Source organism: Lissotriton helveticus (genome assembly GCF_964261635.1).
Source record: "Lissotriton helveticus chromosome 1_1 unlocalized genomic scaffold, aLisHel1.1 SUPER_1_unloc_5, whole genome shotgun sequence".
Taxonomy (NCBI): Eukaryota; Metazoa; Chordata; class Amphibia; order Caudata; family Salamandridae; genus Lissotriton; species Lissotriton helveticus.
This window is the reverse complement of record NW_027611692.1, coordinates 906,759-922,553: the sequence shown is the minus strand read 5'-3', so window position 1 is coordinate 922,553 and position 15,795 is coordinate 906,759. Positions and strand designations below refer to the sequence as shown.

The window sequence follows — 15,795 nt, the reverse complement described above, 5'->3', positions numbered from 1 at the left end:
CCTGGACAACAAGCTCTCTTTGAAGAAGCAAATCAACATGATCTCCGCCATCTGCTTCCTCACAATGCGCATGCGCCGCAAGATCTTTAGAAGGCTCTCCACCAGACACCTGCAGTCCGCCTCCCTCTTCCTAGCTTCAACTCCGAGAGTCTAAAGCACCTGGCACGGAGGCCGCGGTTACTACCACCTGGCAGCAAAGACCTGGAATGAACTCCCCCCTGCACCTGAGATCTGCCTCATCACTGAATCTGGAAAGGACTCAAGACCTGGCTGTTCAACTGATCGGCCCTTCCGGACAACAATTCCTTACCGAGCACCTTGAAAACCTCACTGATGATTTGCTGCACTTAATACCCATTTATTGATTGAGTCTGTACATTCATATAGATTTTTCTGTGGGGATTTTCTGATACGGTTTTTATTCTCCCTTGCCAATACATGCCCTGCTAAATTCAGTATAGTCTTCACGGGTGACTTTTGATGTCGAGTTAGCTCTCCATTTATGAATGCGTGGTCACATTCAATACATTTATAGAGTTTCTCTCCTGTGTGAACATTCTGATATATTACATTTTGTTTGTAATCGATACCTTGTCACATTCTATTCATTAATAAGGGTTCTCCCTGGTGTGTATTTGTTTAAGCTGCATTAGCTTATTCTTCCTGTGGGAGACTTTATTAAACTCTGTACATACATTGGATTTCTTGCCCTGTAGATGTTCAGATTTTGCTTCAGTTTTCCATTTATTATGAATGCTTTGTGGTATTCAGGACATACATATATTTTCTCCCATGTGTGAACTTCCTGATCTTGTATTACATTTTGCTTTGTAATTAATCCCTTGTCACATTCTGTAAATTCATGTGGTTTCTCACCAGTGTGGTTTCTGATGTAGTATTTATCTTTGCCTAGTAATAAATGTATTTTTGCATTATGTACATTCATAGGGTTTCTCTCCTACGTGGACTATCTGATGCTGTATAAGATGCGAATTTCTAATAAATGCCTTCTCACATTCAGTGCAGTTGAATAGTCTATTTCTGGTGGGGATTTTCTAATGTTGCTTCAGCTCTCCATTGGTTATAAATGCTTTGTCACATTCAGTGCATTCATATAGTTTCTCCTCCGTGTAGATTTTCTGAAGTAGCGTTAGCTCTCTCTTTGTTATAAATGCTTTGTCACCTTCTGTACATTTATATGGTTTCTTCCCAGAGAGGATATTTTGATGTCGCTTCAGCTCTATGTTTTTTCTAAATGCTTTTTCACATTCTGTACATTGATGTGGTTTCTCCCCAAAGTGGACTTTCTGATGTTCCATTAGATGTGACTTTCTAATGAATGCCTGGTCACATTCTGTACATTGGTAAGGTTTCTCCTAGTGTGGATTTTCTGATGTCGCTTTAGTTCTCCATTTCTTATAAATGCTTTGTCACATTCTGTACATTTATATGGTTTCTCGCCAGTGTGGATTTTCTGGTGTTGCTCTAGCCCTGCAAGTGTTATAAATGCCTTATCACATTCTGTACATTCATATGGTTTCTCCCCAGTGTGGATTTTCTGATGTAGCTTTAGCTTTCCTTTTGCTATAAATGCTTTGTCACATTCTGTACATTCATATGGTTTCTCCCCAGTGTGGATTTTCTGATGTAGCTTTAGGTTTCCGTTTGCTATAAATGCTTTGTCACATTCTGTACATTTATATGGTTTCTCGCCAGTGTGGATTTTCTGGTGTTGCTCTAGCCCTCCAAGTGTTATAAATGCCTTATCACATTCTGTACATTCATATGGTTTCTCCCCAGTGTGGATTTTCTGATGTAGCTTTAGCTTTCCTTTTGCTATAAAGGCTCTGTCACATTCTGTACATTCATATGGTTTCTCCCCAGTGTGGATTTTCTGATGTAGCTTTAGGTTTCCTTTTGCTATAAATGCTTTGTCACATTCTGTACATTTATATGGTTTCTCCCCAGTGTGGATTTTCTGATGGTGCTTTAGATCTCCATTTCTTGTAAATGCTTTGTCACATTCTGTACATTTATATGGTTTCCCGCCAGTGTGGATTTTCTGGTGTTGCTTTAGCGTTCCATTTGCTATAAATACTTTGTCACATTCTGTACATTTATATGGTTTCTCCCCAGTGTGGATTTTCTGATGTAGCTTTAGATCTACATTTTTTGTAAATGCTGTGTCACGGTCTGTACATTTATATGGTTTCTCCCCAGTGTGGATTCTGTGATGTAGCTTTAGATCTCCATTTCTTGTAAATGCTTTGTCACAGTCCGTACATTTATATGGTTTCTCGCCAGTGTGGATTCTGTGATGTAGCTTTAGATCTCCATTTCTTGTAAATTCTTTGTCACATTCTGTACATTTATATGGTTTCTCGCCAGTGTGGATTTTCTGGTGTTGCTTTAGCGTTCCATTTTCTTTAAATACTTTGTCACATTCTGTACATTCATATGGTTTCTCGCCAGTGTGGATTCTGTGATGTACCTTTAGAACTTCATTTCTTGTAAATTCTTTGTCACATTCTGTACATTTATATGGTTTCTCGCCAGTGTGGATTTTCTGGTGTTGCTTTAGCGTTCCATTTGCTTTAAATACTTTGTCACATTCTGTACATTTATATGGTTTCTCCCCAGTGTGGATTTTCTGGTGTTCCTTTAGCTCTCCAAGTGTTATACATGCCTTATCACATTCTGTACATTTATATGGTTTCTCCCCAGTGTGGATTTTGTGATGTCGTTTTAGCTCTCCAAGTGTTATAAATGCCTTATCACATTCTGTACATTTATATGGTTTCTCTCCAGTGTGGATTTTGTGATGTCGTTTTAGGTATCTACTTATTACAAATGCTTTGTCACATTCTATACATTTATACAGTCTCTCCCCGGTATGCATTTGTTGATGCTGCTTTAGGTTTTTATTCTTTATGAACACTTTATTACAGTCAATACATTCATATGGTTTCTATCCGGTGTGGATTTTGTAATGCTGCCTTAGATTCTTCTTCCTATGGAACACTTTATTACATTCTGTACATATACATGGTTTCTGGTGGACACTCTGATGCTACATTAGGTCTTTCATTGCAAAGAAAATGTTTCCACAATCAGTCAATCAATATGGTTCTTCTCCAGTATGATTTTCTGATGTTGCACTTGCTCTTTCTCTCCCTAATAAATGTGTTGTCACTTTCTAGATATTCATACGGGTTCTCTTTTGTGTGTTCTTTCTGATCCAGGTTAGCTATTCAGTCGTAATGAGAACCTTATCAGACTTGCTTCAGTATGTCAGTGTGTTATTTCGTCAATGTATACCAGGTGATCCCTAAGAGTCAAGTACAGACCACATTGGGCAGTTTGGGTTTTCTGCTGTAGAAACAGACTTTGGCGAGGCATTAGCCTTCAAGGGAAGAATTTTCGAGGTGCACTGTTTTTACATCACTTCCTACACAAGTGATGTTTAATGGAGAAGTGTGGCTCAATGGTTAGAGCGGCAGACCCTGATGCAAAGGTCTGGCCCGGGACCAGGGTTCAATTCTTGCCTCGGCGGCTCTCGGACTCAATTTCCCCCTGACCTGATAATTCTCGCCTCGGTGCCTCTTCTAATCATGGGTCCCACTCTGCAACTTTGGGCAAGAGCTTGCTTAATCTCCACAATGGCCCTAACAGCGCTAGGATGCCTGGCTTCACCTTGGGGGCGCCCAGGAGTAGACAATCCACAGGAAAACCAGGAAGGGTTCCACAGCGGTATGAATACAGCGCTACGAGACCCCTGGGTAGCAGTGCGCTATACAAGTACAAACAAACACATTTAATGGCTTCACCTTTTTTGTTCTTTACTGCATTTATTTCACCTGTTGGAAAAAAAAACACTGGATAAGCTTAAATGGCAGGTCCATCACGAAAATCTATTGGCATTTAATGAGACATTTAACTGACCACATAGACAAGTGCACTGAAGAAATTCTAGATTACACTTTCAATGTAAAGATGCAATAGGCAGAACAAGGGAATAAGATCCTTCCTTGACGCCCTCCTATCGTGGAGTGTAGACTCAAGGAGAAACCAAGACTCCAATTGAGTCTTTTGTCAGCAGTTCTGTGTAGATCCATAAGTGTCGGATTTGATGGGGCCAGAGACTCCACATTTACATCCAAATGTGCCTTTGATGTGAGGGAAACTTCAAAGAGTGGTTCTGAAGTGCACCAGTATCTCTTCCAATCCCAGCACTCACTCCAGACTACCAAAGGGAGTTATCATTCCTTTGTATGGGGTCCATCTACTACCCTGTGAAAGGTAAGAGTGGGCCCCTCCCTTCCATCTGCCCAGAAAAATCCATTGGGATGCAGATGGATGCAGATAAGTGCAAAATCACATCCAACCCTTGCAGTGTCTGTAGCTCTCTAGAAGGAATACACAAAGGGGTCGGTCACCTAGGCCTGACGTGTATTAGAGACAGGGTGTAAGGCACATAGAGAAGTACAAGCAGAGAAAAGTCCACTTTCTAAAAGTACCTTTTCTAAAATAGTAATGTTAAATCCGACTACCAGTAAAGAGGATTTATCATTACCATTGCAAAGATATAAAACATGAAACGGCTACTCCTTTCCAATCAGGAATTACAGCTTAAAGGTATTCTAAGGAATTCCCAGTTCTAGCCAATGAGGGGAGTAGGCCTTACAGCAGTGAAAAAGTAATTTAGCTGTTTGTCACTACCAGGACATGAAAAAACATAGAAGTATATGTTCTGCCTTTTACTCACATAGCGTCTCGCACTTTGGGTTACCAAGGGCCTTCCTTAGGGGTGACTTATATGTAACAAAAGGGGAGTTTTAGGCTTGGCAAATAGCTTTAAATGACAAGTCGAAGTGGCAGTAAACTTCACACACAAGCACTGCAGTGACAGGCCTGAGACATGGTTTCAGGCTGCATATGTGGGTGGCATGGTCAGTGCTGCACCCCACTAGTAGCAAATAATTAGCAGGCCCTGGGCACATCTAGTGCACTTTACTAAGGGATTATAAGCAAATTAAATATGCCAAGTGAGTGTGAGCTCATGTTACCATGTTTAGGGGAGAGATCAACACTTTATCACTGATTGGCAGTGGTAGCGGGTGCAGAGTCCTAAAGTCAGCAAAAACGAGCACAGAAAATGGAGGGAGGCAGGTAAATAATTAGGGAAAGACCACCCTATGGCTGTCGGGTCTAACAGAGCCTTTTCCAGTGACTGGACCACACAACAAAGAGCATCACATTAACGGCAGAAAATGTAATTAATTGTTGTAAAGGAGTCCTGTATACTATCAGAGAGCCTGTGATGAGACCCGGACAATAATCTGAGCATCCTTCACATAGTGTAACTCCAGAGATGAGGCTCTGACCAGATCTACACAAGGAACAGGAGGTTTACAACCATAATAAACACACATTGGCAAAGTCAAGAAGTCTCACCTTTTAGACATATAGGCTTTGCCAATGCTGCACAACACCAACAAAGAACAAGCATTTGCAATGCAAGAGGTCTCGCATTTTTTAGAGTTGGAGCTATTAGTGTAAATATAAATATTTTTTACTTATGCGTTTAGTAGTGGATGGATGTGATGGCAATTGTGTGTTTTACAATCAATTTATAATCAAGCGTATGGTTTGTGTTGCGTTTCTGGTGTATGGGGCTTACTGGGATACAGTTTAAAGCAATCCTGGATTTGTTTTAGCAAATGAATACTATGCAGTTATTAAGGACACAACGAGAATGCTTTATTACATAAAGGAAAATGCCGGGTATGGAAATATTGAACGCAAGAGAATAAGAGTCACCTGATAATTTTATTTGTGGGTATTTAATAACGTTAAGCAGCATGATGGTGCTAATTTTACCTGGTTTTTAACACCCTGTTGGGTGGCTGCTATGAATCTGGTGTGATTATCCCTAGGCCCCCTCAACGAGCAGAATAAAGAGAAAATTCCAGGTTGTAACTAGTAGGTTTGTGCACAGACTAATGAAACATAGCCGGAGGTTGTAATGATAGGATGAGAATGGAGACAGACTGAGGAAGCACTGGATGCATAGGTATGGGGAGCAGAGACATGTTGAGCAGGGCTACAGTGAGACAATGTGAGCTGAAGCAGACACAGGAATTACAGGTTATGAAGGTAGAGATGCATAAACCAAAGGGGGTGCATTTGGGGGTGGACACACATTGGAGCACGGGGTATCAACCAGGCATAAGGTAAAAAGAGGAGGATGAACACCCGTCAAGGCACAGAGACTGGGGGTGCCAGCAATGGATACACAGTGGGAGCGACGAGGACTGGTGAGACCTAGCATATTGCAGGGGGGCAGGGATACAGTGAGCTCACACAGCTGCGGAAAAAACGAAGTGATGTAGCTCTGCGTGAACCCATTAGGATGTAGCAAAGAAGTGTCCTGAATTTTTACTCTCATCGTCCTAAATTTACACAAATGCCAGTTGGTCACCCTAGGTGGTAGGGGTGCATAGAGCGCCTGGTGGGCCTAGGAGAGGGGGCAATGGCTAGTGCCTGAGAAGAGGTAAACGGTAGGCAAGCAGAGTGCTTTAGGTGAAGGAGACAAAGAAAGTGCTCCGGGGAGAAGGGGCAGTGGGGATTGCTTCAAAGGAAGGAGATTGTAAAAGAAAAACCCAGCGCATGTGAATCGCATTCTCAATGACATGGAGTCATCATGTAAACCTACCTAGTCAGTAAAGACTGAGGGTGGAGCCATGTCAGGTTTTCACAATATCCACCTGAATCCTATTTACATGCTGTACTGAAAATGGGAACCAGAATGGGTGTGTAGTCTGGCCCTCGTCAACCTGCGTTGGGTGACCCTAATTTATAAACAATTAGAAAGCATGATCACTATGCTTCCACAAGAAGAGCAGTCATCTTTTTGATGCTAATAATCATACCCAAAATTAAACTCACTTTTATAAAAAAAAAAACAATGCTCTAGCTAGGAAGGCATGTGCTATTGATATGTGATGGTGCAGAGTTTCGAAAGGAACCCTGGTCAAGAAAGCCCCCCCAGCGTAACAGTTAACAGCACTAACCGTGTGAATTTGAGTGAAATTTGTGGGAAGAATTCAGAATTTATGGTTATCCCCAAGAAGCTTGCACTGATTAACATTGTCGTTTATGTTGTGAATTAAATACGGCTGTTTTAATGGGTTTCCTTTTTTGTGCAGGCGCGTAATGCATGATGTCACATTCTTGGTGGGAATCTTTTGCAGCTGCGCAGAAGTGTTTTAACTTGGCCGCTAATATAGTGTGGGACCGGGCCAAGCTTAAATTGTGATTTTAAAGTGTCATTTAATGTTATTAATGCCAAACGCAATAGGGATAGCAACAGTAGTTGGTGGGAATGTTGAAACATTTCGATTTGTATAAGTCTTTATTTCTGGATGTTAACAAATGTTTCTTTCTGATTTATTAGTTTTGCTTTTGTCACTGGTTGGGATTGATGAGTTGGAGCTGCTATCGTTGGCACGCATGTGCCCATGGGGGAGAAAACCGCCATATTACATCCTAAGAGTCCTCCGGAGGCCAAGGTCACCACACTGTGAACTGTGGGAAGAAGCTGCCACAAGAAATCTTTGCTCAAAATGTTGTTGTATCAAATTGTTATTTGCATTTGTGTACAATGGGTGGGAATAAAGCTTTGAAACATCGAGGGAATGGGAATGGTAAAACAATAACTGTTCAGAAAGGTACTCGTGTGACTTAACAAGATGTGCTCATCCCATTTCCCCATCCAATCAGAGACTGAGAACCCAAGGTATTGAAACATTTAGAATTGTTTCCAAGGTGTAGAAAGTATATAATAGGGCGGAGTCCTGTCATAAGAGTTCAGTTGGTCCGTCAGTAGCCATCGATGCTGTCGGTCAGAAATGCAGTGGGAAGAGAAGCAGATAGAGAGCTGTCAGCCTGAATCTATGTCAGGTGATACCACATCCATCAGAATTGCTGGCGGGAGGTCCAGTGGGTCGATCGTGTGACCAGAGGAGTCGAGGGGAGGAAGCTGATACCGAAGTTAGAGAAGCCTGCAGAGCAGAGTCCGAGGTCCCGAAGTCCATCCAGAGTGGGGAGTCCACCCGAGGTCCCGTGGGTTATCCGGAGTTGTTATCCTGAGTCCCGCTCCATTCCTGGTCCAGAGAGGGGAGTTCTGTCCGGTGTGACATTGCATGTCACTATCCAAACTTTTAGGTAATTATGAGCACACAGGTACCTGGGGTTTATTAGATGTTGCACACTTCTATACCTTTGCTATGGTATGCTTTTCATTTCAGGCGTTATTTTCTGAAATGATTTAAGCGCCTGTTTTCTATTGCAATCTGTGACTTTGTAGGGTTTATAGAGAATATTTCTCTTTGTATTTACCTTATGCAAAATTCTTATGTAAAGATTGTTCAAACATCCTACAGGTGTGGTTATTCAAGACAGCTAATTAGACCGACTAAAAAGTGAGTAAATCCTTGTCTACCAGCCACTTCAACGCCAGGATCCAGGGCTTGAGGTATGGTGAGACCTCAAGGGAAATATATGACAGGAACGTAAGGGTAAGTATTTGGATCGCCGAACCGGACTGGTGCGGGTGGGTGAATGGGGCCCAGTGTGTTGAGTGTGTGTTTGTGAAGCTTGTCAGGTCCGGCTCGGGGAAGCTTGCGCGCCATCAGTAAAGCGTGGTAGCAGAGGGATGGTTAGGGTATAAGTGGCTAGGTAAGTAAATGAACAAAACTTAGGCGACGTACTGAGGTGAGTAAAAGACGTGGAAAAGATCCGAAAATATATGTGTCATATGTGTTAACTAACCTCTCTATGTTACATGTAAATGTGGTACCTGTTACATGTTGTCCGGAAATTCCTAGGAATATTGGAAGCAGGTAGCAACTGGTAGTTACACTGCAGTTGAGGTTACTTGTTTGGTCAGTGCTGAAGAGTTACGCAGGACTCGAGGCACACAGTTAGGGAATCAAGAGTGTATGACAGTAAAGGGCTCGCTAGCAAAATCTTGGTCCTATATTACCTAGTAAGGGTAGCATCAGGAGAATAGTAGGAGTGCCGATACTTAAGTGAAGGGCAAACTGGAAAGTAGGTTCTGCTCGCAGTGCGTGAAGGATAAGACGGAATTTGTTTTATTTGTAGTATGTGGAGAGTAAAATAGAAGAAGATTTTATTCGTAAGTATGTGCGGATTTTAGTTTAGAAGATCAAACATAGTAGCAAATGTTTTTATGTTGTTCTGAATAAAAGCGCAAGAAACGCGAGGGAAAGAATCAGTCGTGGGAAAGTGCTGACATCACGACAGACCGCGCTGGGATTGGAGTAACCAGCGGGCGTGTAAGGGAAATTGTGAAGGAAGGGTCAAACCCGTGGGAAGTAGAACTGACGTAGCTCAAACGCAGCAACAGTATCGGTTGGCAAATAAATAAAGGAAAAATCCAGGGTGGTTCACCGCAGGGATTGTATCAAGCATTGTGTTTGAAGGATTGTTAGACAAATATAGACCAAACCCATATGCCGTTCTACTACACTCCAAGGAAGGTTTTGCATCCTAGTGGACAACCTTTAGGATATGCAGGAAGACGATTTTTAAGTGAAAGAGTAGCAAATATGTACAGCCGAACAAGAAATTGACACTTATGGGAAAATTGAAAAACTTGTTCAAACCCGACAAACGGATAGGAACGAGGGAGGGCATTCTTATCGCTCCCCCTGTAACACCCGTATCTCACATGGCATTTGAGAGGGGTTACCATACTTGTATATGGGTAGAAAATTGGGCAGAGTATACGAAAGATGATGGAGTATTAGCATTCCCGGAACATGGTTGCTTTAATAGAGAAGAATTACATAATTTGAGTAGGAGAATGAATGAGCTTGTACCCCGACCTAGGATGACGCAATATTAGGCGTTAGAAGAATGGGAACTAGAGGCTCTCGATCAAATAAATAAGAAGGGCTCGAAGGGTCTGAAGGAACTTTATCTAAGGTTACCTAAGGATAACCGAGAAACTGTAATGAAGGGTTGGATAGGAGCAACCATGATCGAAGGAATGTTCCCCATGAGAGAAGGGGAGGAGTTTACTGGCGGAAAATGTACTGAAAAGAAAAATCTTTTGAATCCTATGAGTAGTATGACATGAGGATGATTATTTAGATGATATATTGATGAAAAGACCGCCTCCTTACCAGGAGCGGCATCCCTCTCCAAGTGCCCCCACACCAAGCTTACCTATACCGCTAGTTCCGCAAGTAGTGCATAAACCAACAGAAGAAAGAGGATTGCATGATAAGCAAAGAGATGCCATTAGTAAAAACAGGGAAGAATTAATCCAGAAAATAACTCAATTAGGTGCTCATCCGGAAGCTTTAACGATTCCAGTAACTATTGGGACAGTGGTACCACTATACGGGAACCAATCCGTTGGTCCGAATCCTGTAGCATTAAGCACACCTACCACTTTGAATCCTGTAGTACAAAGTTTAACAAACACGTCTGTACCTGAAATACGACAGGAAACAAGAGTCAATGATGATCAAATGAGTGAATGTGAATCAATAATATCCTTAATGGATTTGCCCATAGGGGGTAAATTAGATGATACCCCGAGAAGAACCATTCCTCGAGCTCGAAAAGAGGTAAGGCTAGATCCTGGCTCGAGCACTCAGAGTGGATCAATCGTTACTCCTGAAGAAATAGAGAGATGGTCTCGAGAAAGAGAAAGACCAAATCAGTTACCGGAAGTCCTAGACGTATAAAAATTAAGAGTAGAATTCGAGGAATTGATAGCAGGAAATGTGGGTTTAGACCGATTAAACACCTATAGTGATGCTAAATTGTTGTTTATGTGTAAAAGCATCACTCGAAATGTTAAAATATATCATGAAAAATTAAGTGATTTGACATTGGCATTAGACATTGACATTGGGAGGTCTAAAGCGTTGCAATGACCCTACAGAGCAGAATTTAGTGAAAAGGATCTGGAACACATGAATGTATCAGGAAGGAAATTACAGATTAAAGAATTGTTGACGACTCTTCAGAAATGGAGTGACTTGGAAAAATAGAGGAACAGGTGGACAAAGAAAAGGGATGATGCCCAGGGAAGCAAGACTGCTTCCAGATATGTGTTACAAGAAAAAGACAAAGTAGAAGGGGGTTTTCCAATGAGAGAAGTACCCGGAGGTGGGTATGTGCATGTTCCATGGACGAGACAGGATATACTATCCTTTACGAAGGACTTCACCAAACTTAGAGATAATCCTGTTGAATGGTACCGGCAGGTAGACCGATTTGTAAAAGTGTCAAAGGTATTATTAAAAGACTTTGATGGACTGTTTGAAATAGTAGTGCCCCCGGATTTGTGGACAGAATGTAAAATCACTGTAGATTGGCCAAATGACGAGTATCCCAGAGACCCCAAAACAGGAGCCCCATCGCCAAACGTGATGAGAAAATACGATCAGGTAGTTACCTATTTGAAGGGGAAACCACCCCCTAAATAAACTGATTGGGTAAGAATTGACCGTACTACACAAGAGAAAAATGAATCGGTAAATGCATATTATGAACGATTACTGCAAGTATTCAAACAGTATAGTGGAATAGATAATATCACTAGCAAAGTCATGGGACAGTTTGTGTATTGATTTGTGACGGGATTGAAACCTGAAATCGGAGATATGATCAAACAGCATATGTTGTGTTGGCAAATAAAACCCATAGATGATATACTCAAATATGCAAAATATTGTGGAGACTAAATCGACAATAAGAGAAAACAGTTAGAGAAAAAAGGTTATGTGGGCACAGGTGAAACTGGTGGAACAGCAAGAGCAACTGTTGCTCAAGCAATAGGAGGAAAGAACAGGGAAAGGGCAGACCACAGGGGAAGGCAGAGGAGGAAAGTTTAAGGGAAAAATGAATATAGAGGAATCAAAGAAGAAGTTCCCGTGTCATGTGTGTGGAAAATTGGGGCATTGGCAAAACGAGTGTAAGAATGTGCAAACTAATAAAGGTCCGAACTCTAATTTACAGACGGAGAATGAGGAGTTAAGGAACCCCAATCAGCAGGGAGGGGGACCACAGAATCAGTTACCAGTTGCTCCTATGCAAAATCACTCATCCCAGTCCAGACATAGTGCAGACGACGGACGCCAAGGAGAAGGGGGTAAAAGGAATTATTTAACGACTCAATATCTTTTGCAGGATACTTTCCTCTCAGACCTCGATGATTGACGGGGCCTGAGAGGGAAAGAAAGGGAGTACGTGCTGGGTGCCTCCTTAGCAGTGGATCAGTCAGGTCCTGGGTGAAACTATCCAGGTAGTAGGCGTAGCCAACAATACATTGAGACACCGCTCACAGATCGAATGGAAGTGAGAATAGGGAAGTTTAAGCAGATGCATAAATTTGTAGTTTGTGATTCCAGCCCCATTAATTTGCAAGGTAGGGATCTTTTGTGTAAAATGAATGGTACCATTTTTTACACACCGGATGGAGTTGCAATACAGACACCTGACGAAGATGGAGTATACAAATTCCTGATGGCCGAACAAGACGCTCGAGCGTTCACGTTAATGTCCCAAAGTGATTTGCCTAAGGAAATACAGACTGCAGTAAATCCTAAAGTATGGGATTTTACAGGGAAAGAAGTAGGATTGATAGCAGATGTTGACCCAATACAGGTAACTGTAAAGGAAGGAGCGGTATTCCCCAATACACGCCAGTACAAAATGAGTCCGGAGGTAAAGGCAGGAGTGATGGAAGAAATTGAGAGAATGCTTGAACAAGGTATATTAGCTGAAGTGATGGGCAGCCCATGTAATTCACCAATCATGGTAATTAAAAAGCCAAATGGGAAATATAGAATTGTACAGGATTTGCGAAAAATTAATAAAATTGTGGTTCCTTGTTGTCCAGTAGTTACAAATCCAACAGTTATTCTGTATCAGATAACATCACGAGCCAAATTGTTCATAGTAATAGATTTGTGTCATGCTTTCTTTTCCATACCATTGCACCCTGACAGCAAATATTTGTTTTCATTTAAGTTCGAGGATCATGTGTTCATGTGGAATCGGATTCTACAAGGCTACACGGAAAGTCCTTCTATATTCAGTCAGATCCTTAAGAAATGTTTTGAGTCATTGATGTTGCCCCGACGCTCAGTGTTGGTGCAATACATCGATGACCTATTGTTAGCATTGTTGAACCGAGATGACTGTGTGGTTGATTCAATTGCACTGTTAAATCACCTAGCAGATAAAGGACATAAAGTATCTCCAGGAAAAATTGCAGTTCTGTTTGGATGAGGTGAAGTACATAGGTCATTTAATTCGACCAGGAAAAAGGCAGGTCACAGTGGATAGAGTAAAAATCATCAAAGAAATGAAACTCCCGAGAACCCAGAAAGAGGTAAGAATGTTCCTGGGTGTCGTGGGTTATTGTAGGCAGTGGATTTTAGGGTTTTCTATGTTAGCAAAACCTCTGATTCAAAGTCAAAAAGATTTTATTTGATTTGGTACTCGACTGAGGACCACAAATATTGTAAAAACAGATTCATTACAGGTTAGAATAATATCAAAAGAGATTTTAAAAATGTATAGAAATTATAACAGACAAATTCATTGGGTGGTTGTTTGCACACAAGTAACAGTTCTTTTGCAGTTAGAATTCTACATTTCCGATATATAGGATCCAGATATCTATACCGTGCTGTTACTACATTAGCATTTGGGCATATAAATAAAAGGTGCTCTATGTTCTGATTTCCCCCCTGACAAAAAGTACATAATGGGGATCCACCTGAAGTCCATCTAGATGTAACAGTTAACACAGGTAGATTTCCCAAACGCAACATTGTAGTTGCCCTCCTTGCGCCGTGTGTGAGGGAAAACCCTAGGTAGGGCTGTATTTGCTTGTACTCCAGTGTCTCAGCAAAGGATTTGTACAAAGATAATTTACTACAATGTGTGTGATCAAGTTCGAAACTCAGTTTAGGAGTAAAACATTTTAAAAAAAGTTTCGGTTGTGAAGGTGACCAGTTTAACAAAATTTCAGTACTGATCTTAGCTAATTGAAATGCCACTGTCATATTTCCGAAGAATATTAAATTTGAAGCGTCTCGATCAAAAGTCTCGATCTTTAATATGGATCATAGTGATCTTTCTTTAGCATGGAGGAGATTATAAGCCCACCTGATAACGTTAGCAACTGCCGTAGCATAGGAACTAGTAAGTGAAAATTCAAGTCTTAGCGCTTGCCCCGGTGTAGAATCAGAGACCTTCAAAATTTTCTTTAGTATTTTCCCTTCTTTTTGGTCCATATAGGACCACTGTTTTATTGGGATATATTCGGTGGCATAGGATAAAACAGGTGGAATCTTTGCTCTATATACTTTTAGCAGTGTGGAGAAATGCCTGTTCCCAGTAGCCGAATACAGTCTCGAGAGGGCCCCAGCATGTAATTCGGATTTCCTTTTTAGATGGTTGATTTGCTTAGTGTTTTTCAAGCTCTTTGTGAAAATCCTACCGAGATAGGTGTATTCCTCGACCTCTTCAACATTTTCTCCACCGAGCCTCCAACAGTACTTGACACTTTGTTTCCTACCAGAGAAAGAAACAACTTTTGTTTTATTTATGTTCGGGATTAAAAAGTTGTCTTTCGAGTATTTATGTAAAATGTCAAGAAGTTTTTGTAAGCCAAAGGGCGTTAGGTCCAACATCACGATGTCATCAGCATATAACAAGGCGTGTATGCTTTGTGCAGCGATCTTTGGAGGCAAACTAGAGCCTTGTTGCAGATGGAAGGGTAGGTCACTGAGGTACAGTGAAAATAATATCGGCGCTAAAAGGCACCCTTGTTTGAGCCCATTGGCCGTGTGGATTATTTTAGTCAGACCTTTTTCGCACCCCATTTGAACTTGACACCATGTCTTAGTGTGGAGATTAATAACAACCTGGAGCAATTGATCTGGAATACCTAACCTCCTCAATTTTTTCCATAGAGTCGGTCTATCAACTCGATCGAAAGCAGTTGAATAATCAATAAATGCTGCGTATATTGACTGAGATCTCCCTCCTATATATTTATCAAGGATGGTCTGAAGTGTTGCTGTATTATCAATAACAGAATGATTGGGTCGAAAACCTGCCTGAAACATGGGTATTAGACCCTGCGAGAATGCCCAGTCTTTTAGTCGGTCCAATACTTCTGCGGCAAAGATTTTCCCGGTTGCGTCCATCAACGCTATTTGCCGATAGTTACCGGCTATGTTCTTGTTCCCCTTTTTATGAATGGGAATGATGGTACTTCCCTGCCATGACTTAGGTATTTTGCCGGTTTTAAAGATGTAATTAAAAAGGGGAGAAAGCATCTGGCTCCACTCCTTGGGGTCAGTTTGGAGGACCTTGATGGGTATTTGGTCAGGGTCGGAAGCACCAGTGCTTCTTGCTTTTCGGATGTGCATGGCGATGGAGATTGCCGAGGTCTTAGTGTTTTTAGTGATGTTCCTTACCATAGTAGTATCATGATCCTTTCTTTCAGAGTTGATTGGATTTGGTTTGTATAAGTCACTCAGGTAAATTTCCCAGTCCAGAGGAGAGACTGGGATAGCTTGAAGTTTCTTTTTTGATCCGGTCATTTTGGCAATTAAAGACCAATATTTTCGCTGATTTTGTTGTTTAGCTGCTATTTGGATGTCTACCCAGTTGCGGTCCTGCTGCATTTTATTATGTTTATTTTTCTCTCTTCGTACTTGATTTTTTAATTTG

General features: G+C 41.4%; 1 pseudogene; it reads right to left on the bottom strand.

The window, feature by feature from the left end:
* Positions 1-715: 715 nt before the first annotated feature.
* LOC144806131 (uncharacterized) lies at positions 716-3,851 on the bottom strand (annotated as a pseudogene).
* Positions 3,852-15,795: the final 11,944 nt, after the last annotated feature.